Source organism: Tamandua tetradactyla, chromosome 1, assembly GCF_023851605.1.
Source record: "Tamandua tetradactyla isolate mTamTet1 chromosome 1, mTamTet1.pri, whole genome shotgun sequence".
NCBI lineage: Eukaryota > Metazoa > Chordata > Mammalia > Pilosa > Myrmecophagidae > Tamandua > Tamandua tetradactyla.
In genome coordinates this window covers 104,310,698-104,325,650 of record NC_135327.1, presented here as the reverse complement: position 1 = coordinate 104,325,650, position 14,953 = coordinate 104,310,698, and the positions used below count along the sequence as shown (strand labels likewise).

The window sequence follows — 14,953 nt, the reverse complement described above, 5'->3', positions numbered from 1 at the left end:
AACCTGTAATCTTCTGGCTTGGATAACCAGAAAAGTAGAGCTGGAAAACTGTCAATGCTGTTGAAAGTAAGGAACTCCTAGGAAGTAAAACCCAAAGAGTACCTCCCCAATATTTTTTTTTTTTCTTTTTTTTTTTTTTTTTTAAAGAGGGAGGAAGGGAAGGAAAGACAGAGAGAAGGAAGGAAAGATGGAAGGAAGGAAGGGAGGAAGAAAGGGAAACATCTTTAAACATTTTCTTGTTTTATTATATTTTGTTTGTTTGTTTGTTTTTTACATGGGCTGGGGCCGGGAATCGAACCGAGGTCCTCCGGCATGGCAGGCAAGCACTCTTGCCCGCTGAGCCACCGCGGCCCCGCCCCTCCCCAATATTTTGTTGACTCCTACACCACATGTGTGGAACAGACTCAAAGATATGAACTGCAACCAGATCTGACATGCAAGAAACAGTTTACAGTTCAAGCCCAGGCAACAACATTAACGGCTAAACCAAAAGAATTAATGCTTACTGAAGAAAAATGAAACAATTAAATCTTCACAACATTATTTTTGTAATATTCTGGATACAATCCCAAATTGCCAGGCATATGAAAAACCAAGATAATAAAGCACCTTCTCAAGAGAAAAAAAAAAATCAGTCAAGTCTGACCACCATATATACCAGATGTAACTAACAGATAAGGAATTTACAGAAGTAAATATAACTATACTCAATAAAGTAAAACAGAGCATGTTTTTCAATGTTTCAACATAGAAATGGGAAAGTCTAGCATAAAATAAAAACAATAAAAAAGTCCCAAACAGAAATTGTTGAAGTGAAGACTATAATTTTAGAAATAAAACAATTACTGGAAGGACTGAACAAATGAATTGACATGATAAGGAAAGAATAAGTTAATATGAAGATATTAAGTGAATTTGAAGATAGATTAATCAAGGTAATAGGCAAGAGAAAAAATATTTGAAAAAATGGACAAAATCAGAAGGACAGGTTAAATGATTTCAAATGGTCAATTATATCTGTAATTGGAATTCCAGAAGAGGAGGAAATAAAATTGGACAGAAAAGTTATTTGAGAATATAATGACAAAAATTTTACAAATCCGTGGAAAGAAAGAAATGGGAACGTTGTAGATGCTAAATGAACACCAAGCAGGATAAACTTGAAGTACACAACAAAGCACAACAAAGCACAAGTCAATCGTTGAATACAAAGAGAGCAAATCTTGACAGCAGCAACAGAAAACGACAATATGTAGAATTGATGCCTTAAAATCAGAAAACACAGAAGCCAGAATATGGGGGAACAACATTACTTTAAAAGCTGAAAGGAAAAAGAAACAACTCAGAAATTGATATCCAGTTAAAATATCTTTCTAAAATGAATCCAGAATATAGACATTTTGAGATAAAAAAGACTAAGGAAATTTATCTCCAGCAGGTATGAGCTACAAGAAATTAAAAGTTCTTCAAACTAAGCAATGTGATACCACATGGAAACTAAGATTGTAAGAAAACAATAAAGAACATCAGAAATGACTAATATCTAAGTTAATGAAAAAGAATAATTTTTGTCTTTTTCCTTTTAATTCTTTATAAATCATTAGTGTCTGAAATTAAAATCCTAACATTGTTTTCTGGGGTTATAATTTGTATACATTTATCATATAAAACAACTGTAATATAAAGATGGGGAATATGGACCTATATATTGGCAAGATTTCTATATTTATGTGAAGTAGTACATAATTGACTTCAAGTGAACTACGCAATGCTAAGGATGTATTGTAGTTCCCGGTTAAAAATGAAAAATATGATACAAAAATATGATCAAGCAATAGAAATACAGCTAAGAAGAAAACAGGAAAACAAGTGGGATTGTAAAAAAATATTTAAAAATTGAAATAAAATTCAGGAAAGGAGGAACACAGGAACAACAACTAAAAATAAAAACAAGGAAACAAACAGAAAACAAAAAGTAAAATGGTAAACCCATATCCAACAAAACTAATAATTATATTAAATGTATTAAAAATAAGTGGACTAAGCATTACAACTAATAGGCAGAGACTGACAGAGGAATTAAAGAGGAAAAAAGACCCAACTATGTGCTGAGTAGAGTTATACACTGGAAAGAACTGGAAAGAAAAAATATTACATGCAAATAAGAACCATATTAATAAAAGATGACATAGATTTCAAAACCATATTATTACCAAAGATAGAGAGGAACGTAATAAGATGAAAAAGAATCAACTTATCAATATTGTGGTAGCCAGCTTTTGAAAATGTCTCCCAATGATCCCTTCCTTTTGGTATCCAAATCCTCATGGAATATTCTTTCCCTTAGGGACTGGACCTAATGACTTGTGTCTAACTGATAGAATATGTCAAAGGTGATGGGATATCACTTCTGTGATTAGGTTAAAAAAGACTGACTTCCATTTGGTTGGTCATTACTCTCTATTGCCTTCTCCTGCTTGCATACTTTAAAAATGTAACCTCCAGTGTTGGAGGAGTCCACAGGCAAGGTATTGAGTGTGGCCTCTGACCGAGCGCCAGTGAGAAATTGAGGCTCTGTCCAACAACTGACGAAGAACTAAATCCTGCCACAATCACATGAATGAGTGTAGAAGTAGGTACTTTCAGGTATGCCTTAAAATGAACCCAGACTCAGCCAACAATCAATGAGGCAGAAGACCCACTTATGCTGCTCCAAAATAGCTGATCTCCAGTAACTGTGAGATAATAAGTACTGTTGTTTTAAACCACTGAAGTTTGGGGTAATCTTTTACAGAACAATAAATAATTTATACAAAGACATAATCATAAAAGTTGGAACTCCCTGTAAGAGAAATTCAAAATTGATGATGCAAAATCACAAAATCAAAGGAAGAAATGGAAAATTCTAAAATCATATTTTGAGATTTTAACATCTTTCAATCACTAGCAATAGAGGGGAAAAATCAGCTAAAACAGAGAAAATCTGTACAACACTACCATTCAACTAATTTCCACAACAGGGGTAATAAGAGCTGCCCTTTCTGCCTTAAAGAGGATCAACTGACTATCAAGGCACATTGAGATAGTTTTCTGCCCAAATTCTTGTAACTAGAAAGAGTCAGGCTCCACACTCTTTTCTAGTTTCTGATACTCCCTTGAGCACTTAAAATGAGTGCCAAGTTATTCAATAATTATTTTTATTACATATTAACTGGGCCACTGTTTACATAGTTGTTTCAAAGAGAAAGAAATTGATGGGAATAAGCTATAGGGTTGCACTAACAAAAATGAAAAGCAGATTAGCATAGAACCTTAGAGTGGAAAGAGACATGAGAATCCTTTTTGTTAGATTTCATCCATTATTCAAATCCCTTCTACCACATTCCTGACCTCTTCCTGAACTCCTCCAGAGACCTTGCATACACCACATAAAAATGTCTAAATGTTAAACCAACATCTGTATTTGGTGAATTCCATCCATTACTCTCAGTTCTTACCTTCTGGAACAAAAAAGAACAAATAACAAACTATCTTTACTATGAGAATCTTCAAATATTTCTAAATGTTATGACTCGTAACAAGTCCAACATTTGCAGGTGAAATTTCCAAGTTCTATTAAGGGTTTGTTGAAAATGAATTTCATATCCCTCCGTGCTCAGGTCAATGGTAATTGATGAATCTAAACTTGTTCCTGACTTGCTAAAGTCAAAACACTTATAATTGGGAAACTTATGGAGAAGATGGTGGAATATGTAGCTTCAGAACTCAGTCTTCCTACCAGAGCAACTATTAAACAGAAAAGACCTTCCTGAAGCAACAATCGGAAACTCCAGAGGCCAGAAGAACACTATACAGCATCCAAGAAGAGCAGGAGTAAGAGGCAGATAAATTATGATAAAGAATTGTAAATTGCTCTCTCCACCCATTCCCTCCAGCACTCTCCTGGCAGGCTGCTTCAGGGTCCAGTCCCTGGCTAGCTTGGTGACAGAAAGAGATCCAAAAATCCTCTTCAGCAAGAACAGGGGTTGTCATGGCAGATTGCTGATCAGGGCTTTTGACTAATTCGAATCACTGGGTCCTGGCTCTGAGGGCTGCTACTGTTTCAACCTGCCTGGGACAAAGGCGGCTGCAGGCATTGTTTCAGCCCTGCCCTGACGAAGATGGCAGTAGACACTGTTTCAGCACTCCCTGTACAGGGGGAGAGGCAGGGGTGATTTAAAGACACACAGCGCTTCCTAGGGGTCGTGGGGGAAAGTCAACTAAAGGGCTGCATTTGCTGGGCAGACCAGGAAAGCTCAGCTTTGGGGAGTTATCAGAGAAGCTTTTGGCATCCTTCCTGATCCCCTTACCATGGCACTTTGGGGTCAGTCTGCATCCTCTTCGTGTGTCCCTGGCCCTGTTTTGGCTGTGAAAATCTGACCTGAGAAGGTCCTCTCAGGATGACCCTCCTCCCCGAGGTTGTTCTCCTAGTAAAAGCAAGAGTCCATAAAAGGAATGTAAAAAAAACTATAGAGATAGTCTGAAACAATGACCTGCTGGCTTCAGACATCTGGGTGTGGGAGGTCTGTCTCCTGGGAAACAGGGGGATAATCAAACTCCAGAAACAACTAGCAAGCCAAAGCCCAGGATAAGACACAGACCTGGAAAAACGGAAAGCACTGCACACTGCATTGCCTTGTGCAGACCTTCCTGATAGGAAAGTTCAAGCTAAGGAAAATTTCTGTCTTATCACCAGAGTCAAAAAAAAAAAAACCTAGAAATATACATCCCAGAAAATAAATCCCAGAGTTAACATTTTAAAGTTTTAAAATGTGCAACAGAAGAGTACAAGACAAAGAAACAGGAAGTGATGGCTCATCCAAAGGATGAGGATAAAAAATACAAAAAACAGCAACAAAAAAAGATGAGAATGTGGACATACTGAACAAAATCTTTTAAAAAATGACAATGCAAAAAAAGTAAATAAATAAAAAAGTAGGCTTTAATGGAAGTGAGGGGATAAAAAGGTATAAGGCCTACAAAGGCTAAATAGCAAAATGGCAGAAGAGAGTCCAAGGGTATCGGTAGTGACTTAAATGTTAATGGATTAAACTGCCCAGTCAAAAGGCAGATATTGGCAGGATGGATGAAACAGCATGACCCAACTATATGCTGTCTGCAAGATACTCACCTTAAAGTCAAAAATACAAATAGGGTGATGGTAAAAGGATGGGGAAAAATAATACCAGGCAAATTGTATCCAAAAGAAAGCTGAAGAGGTTATACTAATATTGGATAAAATAGACTGTAAGTAAAAAATAGTTACAAGGGACAAAGATGGTCATTATATACTCATATTGAGGAAATTTTAAGAATAAGAAGTAACAATTATAAATATATTTGCACCTAACAGCAGCATCCCAAAATATATGAAGCAAATACTGACGGGTTTGAAGGGAGAAATGTATGGTTCTCCATTACTACTAGGATACTGTAACACAGCACTCTCAATACGGGTAGACCATCTAGTCAGAAGATCAATGATAAAATACAGGACTTGAATGCAACACTAAGCCAACCAGACCTAACACACATATATGGAACACTGCACTTAAAGAAAAAGGAATACACATTCTTCTCGCAGGTACACAGATCATTCTCCAGGATAGACCATATGTTGTGTTATAGAATAAGTCTCAGTAAATTAAAAAGTATTCAAATAATACAATGTCTATTCTACAATTACAGCAGAATAAAGCTAGAAATCAATATCAGAGGGAGGAATGGACATTAAACGACACACTCTTAAATAACTAATGGGTTAAATAAGAAATAAAAAAACAAAAGTAGGAAATGTCTTGAGGTGAAGGAAAATGAAACTAGTCTATACCAAAACTTATGGGATGCAGTGAAAGAAGCACTGATCAGGATATTTATAGCTCTAAATTAAAAAAGAAGAAAGACTTCAAATCAGAGGCCTAACCTCAAAACTGTTAGAATTAGAAAAAGAAGAGCAAACTAAACACAAAGTGACCAGAAGCAAGGAGATAACAAAGATTAGAGTGGAGATAAATACAATAGAAAACAAAAAATTCACCAAAGAAAATCAACAAAACCAAAAGTCAATTCTTTGAAAAGATAAATAAAATAGACAAACTTTTAGCTAGACTGACAAAGAAAAAAAGAGAGAGGATACAAATAATGAGACTCGGAAATGAAAAGGGTATATTACAACCGACACCCTTGAAATAAAAAGGACTATAAGAGGATACTATGAACAACTGTGTGCCAATACATTGAATAACCTAGATAAGTGGACAAATTCTTAGAAATATACAAACTACCTATAGTGACTCAATAAGAAATAGAAGATTTCAACAAACCAATTAGTAGTAAATAGATGAATCAGTCACCAAAAAAAAAAAACTCCCACAAAGCAAAACCTAGGACCTGGTGGCTTCACAGGGATATTCTACCAAACATTTCAAGAAGATTTTACTCCAATTCTGCTCAAACTCTTATAAAACATTGAAGAGGAGGGATGTGTTAATTTGTAAGCTGCCAGAATGCCATCTACCAGAGCTGGAATGGCTTTTAAAAAGAGGAATTTAACAAAATTACAAGTTTACAGTTCTAAGCCTATAAAATTGTCCAAACTAAGGCATCCAGGGAAAGATACCTTAATTCAAGGAAGGCAGATGGGTCTGGAATAGCTCTGTTAGCTGGGAAGTCACATGGCTGGCATCTCCCAGTCTCTTTCTGCTGGCTCCATTGCTTTCAGCTTGTTTCTGTGAGCATTCCTCACTTTGCTTCTCTGGGGCTGGCCTTCATTCCTTGGCTTTCCTTGGCTCTATCCAGGTTCTGGCTTGCTTAACATCTCATAGAAAAGCACACAGCAATGTCAGCTGGGCTCCAGACATGTGTCTCTGCTGTCTCTGTCATCTCTGAAGTTTCTGTTGACTCTCTCTTTCTGTGTCTGTTGTTTCAGTCATTTCTGGCTCTCTCCAAAATGTCTCCTCTTTTAAAGGACTCCAGTAAACTAAATGGATGGGTGGAGTCACATCTCCATTTAATAAAAGGTCACAGCCACAACTGGGTGCAGCATATCTCCATGGAGATAATCTAATTAAAAGTTTCCACTTACAGTGTTGGATCAGTTAAAAAAAATGGCTACCTCCACAAGACTGAATCAGGATTAAAACATGGCCTTTCTAGGGTGCATAGCACTTTCAAACTGGCACAGGGGAATACTTCCCAAATCATTTTACAAGGCCACTATCACCATCATACCAAATCCAGATAAAGATACCACAAGGAAAGAAAACTACAGACCAATATTTCTTATAAATACAGATATGGAAATCCTCAACAATATACTAGCAAACTGAATCTAATAGCATATTAAAAGAATTATACACCATGATCAAGTAGAATTTATCCCTAGTATACAAGGTTGTTCAACATCAGAAAATCAATTTATGTAATATACCACATTAACAGAATGAAGGGAATGAAACCACATGACCATCTCAATTGATGCAAAAAAAGGCATTTGTCAAAATATAGCATTCTTTCATGATTAAAACATTTAGATACCAGGATGAGAAGGAAATTTCCTTAACATGATAAAGGGCATTTATGAAAAGTCCGCAATTAACATTCATTTAATGGTGAAAGATTGAAAACTTTTTACTGGGAATTCTAGCCAGAGTACTTAGGTAAGAAAAAGAAATAAAAGCCATCCAAATTGGAAAAGAAGAAGTAAACTTTCCCTATTTTTCAGATGATATGATCCAATATACAGAAAATCCTTAAAAACCCACAACAAAGTTCCTAGAGCTAATAAACAAATTAAAAAAGGTGGCAGGATGCAAAATCAACATATAAAAATCAGTTGTGTTTCTATACACAAGCCATGAACAATCAGAAGAAGAAATCAAGAAAAGATATCCATTCATAATAGAAGCTAAAATAATCAAATATCTAGAAATAAATTTAACCAAGAATGTAAAGGACACAGAAAACTATAAAACACTGCTAACAGAAATCAAGAAGACCTCAATAAACAGAAGGATATTCTATATTCATGGATTAGAAGACTCAATTTCATTAGGCTGTCAATACTACCCAAAGCAATTTATTGATTCAATGCAATCCCAATAAAAATTCTAACAACCTTCTTTGATGAATTGGAAAAACCAATCATCAACTATATATGAAATGACAAGAAGCCCCAAATAGCTAAAGCTGTCTTGAAAAAGAAGAATGAAATTGGAGAACTCATGCTTCTAATTCCAAAACTTATTACACAACCACAGTGATCAAAACAGTTTGGTACTAGCATAAGAACAGACATATGGATCAATAGACAGAATCAAGAGCTCAGAAATCAACCCTCATATTTATGGCCAACTGATTTTTGTTAAGGTCGCCAAGACCACTCAATTGGGAAACAAAAAATAGTCTCTTCAACAAGTGGTTATAGGAAAACTGTTTCTCCATTTGCCAAGAAAAGGAGGACCCCTACCTCCTCCATATACACAAATCAACTCAAAATGTATCAAAGACCTTAACATATGAGCTAGAACTAGCAAACTCCTAGAACAAAATGTAGGGACACATCTTCAGGGCCGTGTATTAGGCAATGGTTTCTTAGTCTTTACACCCAAAGCATAATCAACAAAAAGAAAAAAATAGATAAAATGATGGGAGCTCATCAAAATTAAAAACTCATGAAAATAAAATGGCAACACATGCAATGGGAGAAATATTTAGAAACTGCATATCTAACTAATAAGGGTTTAATATTCAGAATATATCAAGAAATCTTACAATTCAGCAACAAAAAGGTGAATGGCCCAATTTAAATATGGGAAAAAGATATGAACAGACAAGTTTCCAAATGGCCAGAAAGCACATGAAAAGATGATGCACTTCATTAGCCATCAGGAAAATGCAAATCAAAACCACAATGAGGTACCATTTCACACCTATTAAAATGGTTTCTTTAAAAAAAAAATCAAGTGTTGGAGAAAATGCAGAAATATAGGAATGCTCATTCATTGCTGATGGTAATGTAAAATGGTGCAGCAGTTATGAGACAGTTTGGCAGTTCCTCAGAAAGTTAAGTGTAGAATACCATATGAGCTGGCAATCCCACTACTAGGAATATACTCAAAAGAACTGAAAGCAGGTTTCCAAACAGATATCTACACACTGATGTTCATAGCCACATTATTCACAATTGCCAAAAGATGGAGGCAACCCCAGTGTCCATCAAGTGATGAACGGATAAATAAAATGTGGCATACTCATGCAATGGAATATTATTCTGTCATTAAAAGGACTGGAGTTCTGATCCATGTGACAACATGGGCGAATCTTGAAGACATAGTGTTGAGTGAAATAAATCAGACACAAAAGGAAAAACATATATTGTATAATCTTGCTGTTTTGAAACAATTAGAATAAGTAAACTCATAGAGACAGAATCTAAAATATAGGTTACCAGGGGATGGGGTAGAGATAGGGAATGGGAAATTAAGGCTTAAAAATGTACAGGCTTCCTATTTGGAGTGATGCAAATGCTTTCGTAATGGATGATGATGATGGTAGCAAAACATTTTGAATACAATTACCAGCACTTAAATATATATCTGAACATGATTAAAAGGGGAAATGTTAGATTTTTGTGATGGTTAGATATGTGTCAAATTGACCAGGTGATAGTGCCTCATTATCTGGTCAAGCAAACACTGGCCTATCTGTTGCTGTGAGGACATTTTGTGGACTTAAATCATGAGCACATCGCATCCATGGCAGCATGGTTACATCCATGGCTGGTTACATCTGCAGAAGGCTAAGGGGAGTGTCTTCTGCAATGAGTGAAGCTTAATCAAATCACCTGAAGGCTTTAAGGAGAATTCAGAAGAGAGAATCTCTCTCTCTCTTTCCACTGCAGCCAGCCAGTCTCTCCTCAGGAGTTTACTGAGGGCCTTCATCAGAGCTGACAGCCCACAGTTTGCCCTACAGATTTTGGAATTCTGCATCCCCATGGTTTCGTTAGTCACTTTTATAAATCTCGTATTTATAGATTTCTCCTGTTCGTTCTGTTTCTCTAAGAACCGTAACCAATACAATTATATATATGGTAACAGAATAAAATTTTTTAAAAATCCATGGAACTATACTACATAGTGGATCCATAGTTAAACCATGGACTTCAGTTAATAGTACAATTAATAAATGCTATCATGAATTGTAACAAATGTTCCACACCAATAAAACAAATAAAAATACATACTTATAGCTGAATGAGGTAAGACAGTTGTCTTCTGATTAGGACCAAGTAGTGGGAGATCATTATCTCTGTAATTCTATATTTTTGTAAATGTGCCCTATAATGATTGTGGCCATTTTGGGCCGCATTTGGAGCCACTGACTGATACTGAACTTTCAATCAATGAAATCTTGAGTCTTTTTCCTGTGCGCTGTCTGTTTTTGCTCAATCTTGTACTTGTACTGTTGCATTTTTTTAACCTACAGGCAGGTCTATTCATGTATCACTCTATAATTTTATTTTGTTAGGTTTGGCCCTTCAGTCTTTCCTCCTGAGATCTTTTTGAGTTCTCTTTCTGTCATCCCATGCATGAACCGTTCCTTCCAGAATTATGCCATTTGGCCTCAAGCAGTGGGCCTATTCGGACCTTGTTCTTGCTCTGAACATGCCTAAAGGTGTGATTTTCATTGTCTCTGGTATTTTTAACAAGGCTCTGTTCATCTATGCCTCTTGCTCTTCTGTCTCTGTAATTTCAGTTTACTGCCAATCTAGGGTTTATCTCAGCTTTCTATATTTCCCTCAGAATGTATGCTTACCTAAGCAGTTCCTGGACAGGCACAAGACTTACAGGATTTTGTCTTTTCATTTTTCCACAAATAGAAAATTTGCAGTTATTGTCAGAATTTTGGTTTTGATAGATTCTTGTCCAGTTTAACTACCTGGCAATGAAAGTCTCTGGCCAGGGTTCTGTCTTACACGTTCTAGAGACCCACGTGTATGTCTCATTATGTCAATGCCACGTTCCTCTACTCCTTATAAGTTTAATATGACCTTAACCTATAAACTCCATGAACTATGCTTAATAAACTGTGTTGAACAAATATTTTAATAAGTAAAAGGAAAAGAGAATGGATAGAAAAGTAAATGAGAGCTATTATGTCAGTTTCCCCAAGACTTTATATATTTCAACTTAACCAACTGTTTTCATTTAATTGCAATAAATCAAATCAGCATGGTGATTCCTCTCCTTGCCTTTTTCACTTGTCCATTTACACATTCATTTATTTATTGGATATCTATTTCATATCAGAAACTGGTGCTGGGGTAAACAGTGAAGAAAATACAGCTCCTTCACTGATGTTTTTCTCTGTCATGCAAGTTGCCATCCAGATGAAATGACTTTATCTGGACATGTTTTTCCCTCACTCAGAAGTTCAGTGAAAACACCAGTAATCAGATCAGAATGTCTTTCCAAGACTTTGTGGTTTGTACTCTATTCATTTCTTAAGTTCAAGAATTTATTGAAAGCAAACTCCATGTAAGGCCAACTATAACCCTTATATGCATGGAACTACACCAGAAGAGAGCTAGAAATAATCTCCTACAACCATCTTAATTTATGGGTGAGGAAAACAAGGCCAGAAAAGATGAAGTGATTTGGTCAAAGTTACACAACATACTATTATCAGAACAAGGGCTATGTGAACTAATTCTTTTATATGTACAAGTAGCCAATTCTTCATTTCATCCTTCTTCATTTTTTTCTTAAAATGTTTTATATTTTAATCCAGGGGAGTAACATCCTCAAGACCAAAAGTTTTCAGTATTCTACCCAGGATATAAAGATGTTACAAATGTATTATTAATTTCTTCTGCCATTCATTTCCATGAGAATTGGAAATGTGAACTAATTAATGATTTTCATAAAGATTTGTTGTTCTCCATCAGGCTCTCATAACCATTACAGGACAGTAGTAATATCCTGAAAAGCAACTGTAATCAGTTTCAGAACTTCATTATCATTAACCCTTACGTTATAAACAAACCTATGTCTCAAAATTTCAAGCTCAAGTCTTCAGATACTCCCTGATTAAGTAAACTTGAGATGGCAACATATTTCTACCTTTAACTGTCATAAGGAAAAAATTAAGGAATGGAGGTTTAGAGTAAGAAGGATTCGGAGAGATAATTATTCTTTTTTATTTGTCTTTGCCAATGGGGCAATGAGGGTCTTGCTTGGTTAAAATCAACTTTGTGGTTATAATAAAGGAACTCTTCTTCCTCACCCAAATCCTTTACAATGTCATTAGGAGCCAGAAGTATGAGGGGATTGAGCCATCAGCCACAGGACCAATTTAAACAGCTAGTGTCATAAATAGCAGCGTTATTATTTATTTATTATGCATTTGTACTATTAAGTGTGTAGTGGAAGATGAGTGTGCTTTTTCAAAAACGCTCTTGGGAAATCTCTGTAGTAGCTACTATTGGGAAACTGAATAGTAGTGCTATATGCAAAATTTCATGAATTTTGCTAATTATGCTTGTAATAGAATCCTGCAGATCCTCAATGTGAGCCTGTTCATTGGTTATCTCAAACCATGCACTACAATGTAATTTTGTTCTCCGAGGGCATAACAAATGACAAAGAAGAATATATTTAGAAGTATGTATACAAATGTGCAATTCTGTGCTCAGAATCCCAAAGAAAATCAAATAAAACAACTATTTATCCAGATAGAATTATTGTGATCAAATACAAAAAGCAATAGCCTTTCCTTAGCACAGCTATTAAGCACATACGTTTTGATCCCTGAAATAGAAATGCTTTATACATATGCCTCCTGCTATTTCTATAATCTTAGACAAGTCATGGAGACTCTCTGAGCCTCACATTATCTATTTGTAAATTGAGGATGCTAATATTATTATCCAATTATAAAACTGATATGAAAATTAGGCAAACATATACATCAAGTAATTCGCAAAATACCTGGCATGTAGCAAACACTCAATACAGAGTAATTGTCATCTATCAACAGTAATTAAGCAAATGTAAAGGATAAAAACTTAAAAATCACTGGGTAAAAATCTAAGAAAAAGCAGGAAAAGTTTGAAATGAGGAATGATTTCCTACTTTTCTTGCCATGTTCAAAATGAATGTACAACTAAAATAATTATAGCAAACTAGAAGTATCCTAAGAATACAGATGGATCAAACTGAATAGAGAGCCAAGGAGAATATTTGGGCCTAATTATGTATCATATCCTGATGGCTCAAAATAAAAAGGGGCTCAAAATCATAAAGTTGGCTCAAAATTGAAAGAGTCCTTTCCTCGTTCTCTTCCTCATGTCTTTTTCCTCTTTTTACCTTCCCTTTCTTTTCTCTTTTCTTCCTTTCCCGGAAAATTTGGTCCGAAGGCCTTCAGAGTTTGCCTGAGCTGCTATTACAAATACAACGTAATGCGTTGCTTTAAGCCACAGGAATTGATTGCCTCGAGTTCTTTGAAGCTAGAAGAAGTCCAAAATAAAGATATCAGCAAGATTTTCTTTCTCCTAGGGTCTGTAGTTCTGGTGCTGCTGCCAGCAATTCTTGGGGTTCCTTAGCTTGTATATCTCTCTACCATTATCAGCACCAACAATGTCCTCTCCTTTCTAGCTTCTGTGACTTCTCAGTTCTTATAAAACTTCCACTAATTCAGATTAAGTCCCACCCTCATTCAGTTGGGCCACACCTTAGCTAAAAGTAATGACTTCCAGAGGTCCTATTTACAATGGGTTCACACTCAGAGATGAGAATTAAGATTAGGAACATGTCTAGGTAGGGTACATAATTCAGCCTTCCGCAGATGGGGTCCAGCAATTAGACTGCTGCTTTGTTGGGGAGTGGGGTCAGAGGAGCTAACAGTCTAAGCAGGGTAACGGTCCAAAGTGGGTGAGGAGGGAATCCATGCAGAAGTGTGGCTGAGCAATGGGTGTCAGTCTGAGCTGGGTGCAGCCCTATTTACAAACTGGATTTTTTTTTTTTTTTGGTGTAAAAGACCTGCTAACTGATGAAACTTAAATGAATATGGATTAGATGGTGGTAATGTTATCCAAATTAATTTACTGATTTGGGTGACTGCATTACAGTTATATAGGAGTTTTATTTTTGTTTGGAGGAGATTTTAATAAAAAATTTGAGAGTATTAGAGAATCTGGTAATTTACTCTCAAATGGTTGAGAAAAAATGTTCACTACCACGTTTTTTGTATGTCTTAATTGCTTCAAAATAAAAGAAAACAAAAATCAGTGGAAGAAAATCATTGTTGGACAAAAGGTTAACAAAAAGCTAGGTTCTTATTTCCCATCACATTTAAAATGAACTCTAAATAGATCAAACAAGTTAAATGAAACATATGGAAACAGCGGAGAAAATATAAATTAGTTCTTACCTGATTTCAGAATAGTGAACAAATTTCTAAGTAATGCTGAAATCATAAGGAAAGGATTTTACTATAAAATCTGAAATATTATATATAGAAATACCTTACACAACATGAAAAAGCAAATAGTAATCTGGAAGACATGTAAGTATTTATGACAAACAGTTTTATTTTTCACATATAAATAGCTATTTCAAGCCAAAAAGAAAATAAACTGATTGAAAAGTTCACAATGTAAACAACAGGCACTTTTTACACCCAAACAAGAAATTGCACATAGCTAGTTATCGCATTAAAAAATGTTCAGACTCAGTAGTAAACTAAAAAAAAAAAAAAAAGCAACTGAGTACCACTTTTATTGTATTGGCAACTATTTATTTTAAAATAAGTGTTAGTGTTTTGGAGATGAAGTAAAGTAACTATTCTCATAAATGCTATAGGAAATATAAAGTGGTAAATATTTAAAAAAAGAGATTTAGCACTATTTACTGAG

The 14,953-nt window shown here is 35.4% G+C and overlaps 1 protein-coding gene across 14 annotated transcripts in view; it reads right to left on the bottom strand.

The window, feature by feature from the left end:
• Window positions 1–14,953, bottom strand: part of TMEM196 (transmembrane protein 196) — a 290,678-nt gene that overhangs the window by 53,529 nt on the left and 222,196 nt on the right. The window contains exon 1 of one of the 14 annotated variants that reach the window (XM_077122294.1): window positions 13,407–14,011. The exons of the other annotated variants lie outside the window; for them this stretch is intronic. The gene's annotated coding sequence lies outside the window, so the exon portion shown is untranslated. Of the gene's footprint in view, window positions 1–13,406; window positions 14,012–14,953 lie in introns of those variants that run through there. 14 annotated transcript variants of the gene reach the window in all.